Source organism: Talpa occidentalis, unplaced genomic scaffold (assembly GCF_014898055.3).
Source record: "Talpa occidentalis isolate TD23 unplaced genomic scaffold, MPIMG_talOcc4v2.1 talOcc4.7, whole genome shotgun sequence".
NCBI lineage: Eukaryota > Metazoa > Chordata > Mammalia > Eulipotyphla > Talpidae > Talpa > Talpa occidentalis.
The window spans coordinates 92225562-92234895 of record NW_023605083.1 but is presented as its reverse complement, the minus strand read 5'-3'; positions in this window follow the sequence as shown (position 1 = coordinate 92234895).

Sequence of the window (9334 nt, the reverse complement as noted above, 5' to 3'; positions counted from 1 at the left end):
ATTGGGGACATTCCTGCCCCAAAGCCTTTGTACTGGCTATGCCTTCTGGCTGGAAATCTCCTTCCCAGGACCTCCCCTCTTTTAAGACATTGTTCAGTGATCACCTTCTCAAGGAGGCCTGTCCCATCACTCTAAAATTGCAACCCACACATGCACACTTTCTGACCTTCCTTTTCCCATAGAAATCATTCCTTTAACGTACCATGTATTTTAATTTTAAATTGCATATTATGTTTATAATTAATTAGCTTTTCATAATATAAAGTAAGTTTCCTGGAGGCAGAATCTCTATCTATTTTGTTCACGGATGTATCCCAAAGTTCTGAAACAGGGTCAGGCACATAACAGGTGCTTAATATTGATAAATTGAGCCAAAATGAATTGAATTCTCCCAACAGCCCACTATGCCCCAGACTATCCTTCCCCAGAGGCCATTTCCATAATTCTGTTGACCCCACCAGTTTTTCATCCCTCACACACACACACACACCAGACACACATACCATATTCACACCAATCACACACTACACACTCACACACCCTATACCAAATACACATACCACACACTACAATCATACATACCACACCCCCCACATACATACACCATACACAGACCACTCACATGCCACATTTATACATCACACACATGCACATACCAAATGCACACACCATACACCACACACATCATACCCCACCCCACATACACACATATCACACACCATACACACACATCACATACACACCACACCCAACACATATATACCACACCTCATCACTCTATACAAATATCATACAACCACACACAACACTGGTGTGCATGTACACACACCAGGACCAGGCATTCAACCTCCCAGCCGCCACCTCTCAATTCTTCTGGGCTTCCAAGGAGAGGAAATCTTGTCTCCAACAGTGACCCTATCAAAGAAGATAGATACACATGTGTAGCCAAACAAATCCTGTTATGATTTGTTATTACTGAGATGGGAATGTATTTATTACTTTTGCTATTTACAAAAACAGCAGTAAAAAGATTCCTAACCCAGAGGTGCTGGTTATTAGTTGTAAACATGAAGCACTCCAAGCTTGAGGGGGGATGCAGGCAGAAGAGATTGAATTAGATGGGTCAGGCAGCCCCTGCATCTTTACTGTCTTCCTGTCTGGTCTGAGTTTATTTCCCTTTCTTTTCTCTATCCAGGGCAGACAGACCCACCTGGGGAGGTTTCTCACAGGTCTAGTGGGGAAACACCTCCCCCACACCCAAAGGCAGAGAATAGTTCTAACACTCCTAAGAGAGACGCCATTGGGCCACTGCTCAAAGCAACTACAAAGATGAAAATTATGACTTTTCGGATGACTAAACCACTCACTTTATTTAGTCCTTATCTCATTCCAAAAACAAACTGAGATCTGAAAATCATACCATGAGCTCTACACCAGATTCTTTTTTGCACCAATGTATTTTATTGTATAATTGTTTTTTACAAAAGTACTGAAGGTTTTTAGTGTAATTATGCATTTCCCCAGCACTCCACAAAGCAAAGAGTTTTTGGTTTTCTATATTTCAAAAGTACTTTATCGTTTCAAGTATTTGTTCTGCCCTCTTACCATTCTGCCTTCAAGTATTTGTTCTGTCCTCATACCTCCACCTTCTCTTACCATTACCCTATAACCATTTTTCATGTTGGTACATGGTCTTTGTGGCTAAACCTTTCCTGGAATTTAATAATGCATCAACTAGATTTTTGCCATTCTGGTAACAGCAGTAGGAGTCTTCTAGGAAACATTCCATCCTCAACCACTCCATGTGGTCCAGTGGGGTTGCCAGTCATAACAGCCTCCTCCAGGCCACCTGACCCAGGTTTGGTCAAACACTGTACACCATTTCTCTGCCCACAGAGTTTGGCCTGAGAATGAGTAAGTCACCCAAGCCAGGACAATCTCCTTCCTTAGGAAAGAGCCACTTTCTCCAAGGTCACAAGGCAGGGACAATGTAAGCCTAAAGTAATTAAATATGGCCTCCATTCCCCCACAATGGAGGAAAATAGCTAATAGTGGGAGAAAATTAACCCAAGTGCCCAAGAGAAGTAGATGCAGGAGATGGAGGGGGCTAGACAACACAATTTGCACCCTTTGGACTGTTACTTTCCTGAACCACTGAATTCCCCTTTCTGCTTAAGTTAGTTTGAGCTTGGTTTCTATCACTTACTGCTGAAAGAAACTTGACCATTACAATTTATTTCCTAGTGCAGGAAACTTGGGTAGCATCCAACGTTTGCCATTACAGTTAATGTTGCAATGAATGTATTTTTTAAAAAGAAAACCGGGCCTCCCCGGTGGCGCAGCGGTTGAGCGCTGGGTTGCGAAGCTGCCCGCGGGCTCTGCGGCACCGGTTCGATCCCCGGCTGCTCCCCGGCCACCGGAGGAGGGTCCCACATGGCGCGCAGACCTCTCCTGCCGCCCGCTGCTCCCCTCAGCAGTGTGCTTTGGTCCTTCTGCCTGCTCTGCTCCCCGCTCTGGCTCCGTGAATTCTCTCACCCTCCCGCACTTCTGACTGTACCCAGTGCTTGTATAAATAAGTAAAAAAAAATTAAAAAAAAAAAGATACAGATGCATTAAAAAAAAAAGAAAAAAGAAAACAAAAGAACTTTTCCTTTGAAACATGATTAATGAAGTAACCTTAGGACCTACAATATGATTGGTTTTGCTTTTGCTGGAAGACTTTTCTGGAAATGATGGAAAAGTCCTTAGATTTTTATCTCTCATCTCTTTACCTCCACATTAGGCAGCTCTCACCCTCTTTCAGTCTCCCTTATGCCACTCACCTCATCATGGGAAAGGTTTCATGGAGGAGAGGTACTTAGATTGTTCCTTGGAAATCTGGTAGAGTTTGGCCAGACCAAGAGGCAAGGCATGGGTAACCACTTGGGGGGACCAAGCAAGCAAAGGCACAGTGAAAAGGAAATCAGGCCCATCTGGAGAACTGGGAAAAGGAAGCTTAGATTAAATGAAAAGAAAAATATGAGGCTGGAGGAACAAAAAGAGGCTACACTGTGGGTAATCTATGGGCAGAACAGGCAAAGAGGATTTCTGAGCAACAGTGGGGGGAAGTGGACAGACAGCAAAAGTTTAACCAGCTCCACACACATTCTTCCTTCTTTCAGAACCTGGTTTTTCTTTGGAGACCTTCCCCTCCATCAGGCTAGTCCACATGGCTCATTCAGGGAGCAGCCAGTTAACATATTCTCTCTTTCCTGACTACCAAAATTATTTCAGGGTGAGCATGTCACAGCAGGACCACAGCATAATCCACATAGGACTCTGCTCCAATTATTTGAAGAGACTACTTTTTTTTTTAAGATTTATTTATTTATTTATGCAAGAACTGGGGTACAGGCCAGATTTGCGGGAGGGGTGAGAGGATTCACCAGAGACAGAGCAGAGGGTGGGGGGGAGAGGACAGAACAGGCAGACTGACGAAATACACTGCTGAGGGGAGCAGCGGGCGAGATAGGAGAGGTCTGGTGTGCCATGTGGGACCCTCGCCAGCTGGCTGGCCAGGATCAAACCGACGCTGCAGAGGCTGCGGATAGCTTCACAGCGCTGTGCTCAACCACCTGCGCCACCAGGGGAGGCCCTGAAGAGATTACTTTCTCTGATAGATTGTTCTCAGAGATGGTTGCAATGACCCCTCCCATCCCAAATGTCTTTATGCAATGTGACTTTGACACTCCTTCCATTAAGAAGGAAAATCTATTTCCTCTCCGACTCATTCTGGACTGGCCTTAATAAACTGCTTGATCAAGAGAATGCAAGGGGGCCTCCTCGGTGGCCCAGCTGTTGAGCGCTAGGCTGCGAAGCTTCCCCGAAGCCTCTGCAGCACCGGTTCAATCCCCGGCCACAGGCGAGGGTCCCACATGGCCCGCAGACCTCTCCTGCTGTGCCCGCTGCTCCCCTCAGCAGTGTCCTCCATCTGTCTGCCTGTTCTGCTCCCCGCTCTGGCTCTGGTGAGTTCTCTCACCCTCCCACGCTTCTGACTGTACCCAGTGCTTGTATAAATAAATAAATAAATCTTTAAAAAAAAAAAAAAAAGAGAGAGAATGCAGAGGAATTGACACTGTGCCTGTTTGAGGGCTAGGCCTTAAGAGGACTGGAAGCTTCTATTTTATTCTCTTAGTAGCCAGTCATCAAATACAGTTGGGTAAGAAGCCCTATGGAGAAAGAAGTCACTTGAAGACCCAGGATGTCCCAGCCATCAGCTAGGCAAGGTCTTAGACATGTGAGCAAGGTCTTCTTGGACACTCTTGTCCCAGCCAGGTACCCATCTGATGTCATATGGCACCCTCCTCCCCCATCCCGCCCCCAAACCTTCCCCAGATTCTTGATCCCCAAACTCTTGAACAATGAAATGGTTTGTATTTTAACCCACTAAGTTTTTTTTTTTTTAATAGAGGCATGTTTTATTTATTTGTTTGTTTGTTTGTTTTTTGTTTATACATGCACTGGGTACATGCACTGGGTACAGTCAGAAGCGCGGGAGGGTGAGAGAATTCACCAGAGCCAGGACGGGGAGCAGAGCAGACAGAAGGACCGAAGCACACTGCTGAGGGGAGCAGCGGGCGGCAGGAGAGGTCTGCGCGCCATGTGGGACCCTCCTTCTGTGGCAGGGGAGCAGCCGGGGATCGAACCGGCGCCGCAGAGGCCGCGGGCAGCTTCGCAACCCAGCGCTCAACCAGCGCTCAACCGCTGCGCCACCGGGGAGGCCCTAACCCACTAAGTTTTGAGTTGATTCATTAAGCAGCAAGAGATACAAAAACACACTTTTTCCACTGTGTTGGGCCACAGGCCTGGATGGCATTCAGTGAGGTGGCCTGAAAATAAAACAAACAGAGGGGAGATGCAAAGAGAGACAGATTTGCGCTTCTGATCCTGCTGGTTTGAAGTCTCATTCGGGTTTGCCGCAAGTCATTAAGGGTAGGTGACCTGCTGTTCTATCAGAAAAATTAGGAAGAGGTCAATGAGGAAGAACGGCCAGCTCTGGCCATTGATACAGGTTCTTGATCTAAGGATAGCGAATTCTGTCCAACTGCCACCAGATGGAGTCTGAGCACTGAAGGTGTTACAGCCCAAATCCATCTGCGTCCAGGTCACCTGAGGCTGCAGTGCAGAAAAGCACAGCTCAGTGCCTTTCAAGCTTCTGCATCATCCTTCTTCCCCTTTCTCAGGCCCCACCTATTCTCTCACACACCTGGGTTCACCTTTGTGTTATACCTCTACTCTCAAATTTGTCAAAGGAGATTCATACCCAGGAAAAAATGACAATAGCAGAGTATTGGTGAAAGAATAGACACATAGATCAATGGAATAGAATAGAGAGCACAGAAATAGACCTGCAAAGGCATGAAGCCAACTCAGTGGAAACAAGACAATCTCTTCAATGAAAGGTGGAACAATTATATATTCATATGTTAAAAAAAATCTACACACAGATCATATACGATTTGCAAAAATAAACTCAGAAAGAGTATAGACTTAAATATAAAACTTTAGAACTTGTGGAAGAAAATATGAGGTAACCAAGCCGTGTGGCAGTAAGTTTTTAGATATAACAGTAATACAGAGGGATCTCCGTGAAAAGGGAAGTCCTCCCTGGTGGTGCAAGGGGTTAAGACACAACCTATGAAGCTGTCTGCAGCCACTGCAGCATGAGTTCGATCCCCAGCTGGCCAGGGAGCAACCCACATGGCGTAGCAGACCTCTCCTATCATGCCTGCTGCTCCCCTAAGCAGTGTATTTCAGTCCATCTGCCTGTTCTGTTCCCCACTCTGTCTCTGGTGAATCCTCTCACCTCCACACCTCTGGCCTGTACCCCAGCTCTTGTATGCATAAATAAATAAATCTGTAAAAAAAAAAAAAAAAAGGTGGGGGAAGAACATTGCAAAACAATGAATGGACACCATTTTCTCTGCCCCCGCTTATATGCAGCCACCTTGGGTTAGAAGTCCTAGTATGCCATAAACCAGACTTCCTGAGCAAGGGGAGCTACAGGGAAATAGGGGTGGCGCCAAGTAGACTAGCTAACACTGAAGGCAGGTGGACCAGTCTCTGTCTTGCTTCTGTGACCTGACTTGCACCCTGGTACTGATGGGAAGGAGACTTAGAGGAGACAATGTGGCAGAGATGTGGACATACTTGGAAGACACATGTGGGTGAGAGACACATGGGGAGGCTGTCTTTGGCATAGACAACGGCAGTGATTATCTTGATGTATATTTGTGCGTCTCTCCTTCCGTCCCAGACCTGCCTAACCCCTTTCTTGTGGTTCCCTGCCAGAAGGTAACTTAGATATTTGGCAAACTTTTGGGACTCAGCCATCCTGCTTCAGGCTGATCCTGTTTAGCTAGGTATCTGCTCATGAGGGGATGGGTACTTTTGGAGGTTTTATTGGGAAACTAATATCCTTTCTTCTCTTCTCTCTATGTGCACTAATTCTATTAAAGATCTATTAAAGATCTTTAGCACTATGAGTCTGCTTCCTTTGTAGTGGATGGCTGGACTCCTTTCAGAGTGTTCATCCCTTAACAGTTTGAGGTTCCCTAGGTAGCCCTTAGGCATGCACTAACAACAACAAGAGGATGATTTGTTAAAGATAAAAATTGATGCTGAACCTTTTTTTTTTTTTTTTTGCATAGAACTGGGGTGTAGGTCAGAGGCATGGGGGTTGAGATGACACACCAGAGACAGAGTGCGGAACAGAACAGGTGGATCCACTGAAACGCACTGCCAAGGGGAGCAGGCAAGACAGGAAAGGTCGGCTGCACCATATGTGGGCCAACTCCCTGGCCGGGAATCAAACTCAAGCTGTAGAGGTGATAGCACTGAGGCTCAACCTCTAGGCCACCAGAGAGGCCCTGATCTATTATTATAATTTAAAACTTCTTTTCTTAGCAAAGGAAATCATCCCGTATACCTCTGGGTTCTTCTATGCTGGCAAATTGTCAAATTAGCATCAGATAGACTGACAAGAGAAAAAAACACGAAGTTTTATTAATAACAGATATACCTCCTATATATGTGGGAGAGACCCAGCTTATACCCACTGGCTTCACATGATATCTTAAGTATAGATAAGACAAGAGAGGTTGGAGGCGCAAGAGGAAATTCAGTTAGGCAATTTTTTAAAAAATATTTATTAATTGGGCCTCCCTGGTGGTGCAAGGGGTTAAGACACAACTTATGAAGCTAGCCACAGCCACTGCAACACAACTTCAATCCCTGGCCAGGGAGCTACACACATGGCGCAGCAGACCTCTCCTGACTCGCCCACTGCTCCCCTCAGCAGTGTATTTCAGTCAGTCTGTCTGTTCTGTTCCCTACTCTGGCTCTGGTGAATCCTCTCACCCCCTGTTCCTCTGGCCTGTACCCCAGTTATTGTATACATATGTTTTGTAGGTCAAGAAATCTCCACACAGCTCTCCATAGTGGTTGGACCAGTTTGCACTCCCACCAACAGTGCAGGAGAGTTCCTTTTTCTCCACATCCTCGCCAACATTTGTTGTTGCTAGTTTTTTTAATATGTGCCATTCTCACTGGTGTAAGATGGTATCTCATGGTAGTTTTGATTTGCATTTCCCTGATTACAAGTGATGTTGAACATTTTTTCATATGCCTGTTGGCCATTTGCATTTCCTCTTCAGAGAAGTTTCTTTTTAGCTCTTCTGCCCATTTTTTGACTGGATTATTTTCTTTGTTGTTGCTGAGTCTCATCAGCTCTTTGCAGATTTTTGTGATCAATCCTTTATCATTAGTGTTGTGTGCAAAATGTTCTCCCAGTCGGTGGGGTTTCTCTTTGTTTTTGTTATTGTCTCTTTTGCTGTGCAGAAGCTCTTTAATTTGATGTAGTCCCAGCTGTTTATCTTTGCCTTCACTATCACTGCTTTGGGTGATGTGTCTGTAAAGATGTCTTTGATGTGAATGTCACGTAGTGTTTCGCCTATATTTCCTTCTATAACACATAACTTTTTTTCTTACATTGTTTTTTTTTTGTACAAGTTGATTTCTTCACTCACAACGTATCACCCCTGAACCTTCACAATAGTCCTTTGTCCTCTTCCTTATTTTGACACATTCCCTTCCCCTCCCCTGCTGTATACCTCAGGTCTATACATACAAATGTGTTTCATGAGTTTTCCCTTTTTTTCTGACCCTTTGTTCAGATTCCCTATATTTCTCCTACGACTGAAACCAATTATTTTTTTCCTTCTGACTTATTTCACTGAGAATAATCCCTTCTAGTTTCATCCATGTTGCTGTGAATGGCATGAGTTTATCTTTTTTGATTAGTATAAATAGTATTCCATTGTGTATATACACACAAATAACTCTAAACTCAAGGAAACAACAACCCTTTAGAAAATGGGCAAAAGGTCTGAAAAGACACCTTACTAAATAAAATATACAATGGTACACATTTGCAATTATAAGATCTGGGGATCTAATGAACAGAATGCTAACTATCGTTAATAATACTGTATTATATACTTGAAATTTGTTACTTTTTTTTTTTGTGGGACCCTTGCCGGTGGCCAGGGATCTAACTGGTGCTGCAGAGGCTGCGGGCAGCCTCGCAACCCAGCGCTCAACCGCTGCACCACCAGGGGAGGCCCTAAAAGAGTAGATCTTAAAATTTATCACCACTCTCCCCCACCACACAGGTAATTTTATGTAAACCTAGAGGGCTGTACTAGTCACTAGACAATATATATGTAATCATCAGGTTGTATACCTTAAACTTACATGTTATATGTTAGTAACATCCCGATAAAGCTGAGGAAAAAAGATATACAGATGGCAGAAAGCATGAAAAGATGCTCAACATTGTTATGAAGAATTGAAAATTAAAACAGCAGGAAATGATAGGGGCTAGGGAGGGGAGAAGATCGGGTAAGACTCTGTGAATGGTAAAGGGAATCTGCACACACATATTGTTTATGGCCTTTCTGCTCTGAGTTACTTTCCAGCCAAGGACATGCCTGGAGGAGTGCTGGGACCCAGCGCTATCTGAAGACCAGCCTCAGCACCCTGGGAGGAGCATGAAGCCAGGTGTCCAGGAGGGTGATAAGGAGTGCTAGGGGCTGGGCATCACAATCTCCTGGCAGCAGTGAAAGCCTGCTTACTGCTGAACTGTCTTTGTTCAACTCACTATAATAAGCCAGCTGGAAATGAAATGTTAAGGCAGTTTCTTCAGGGTGTTAACCCCTGTCTTTCAGATTGCCAGCTGTCTGATTAAAGCACATCTTAAAGATTCAGTTCCTTTTATTTTATTGGCATTCAGTGG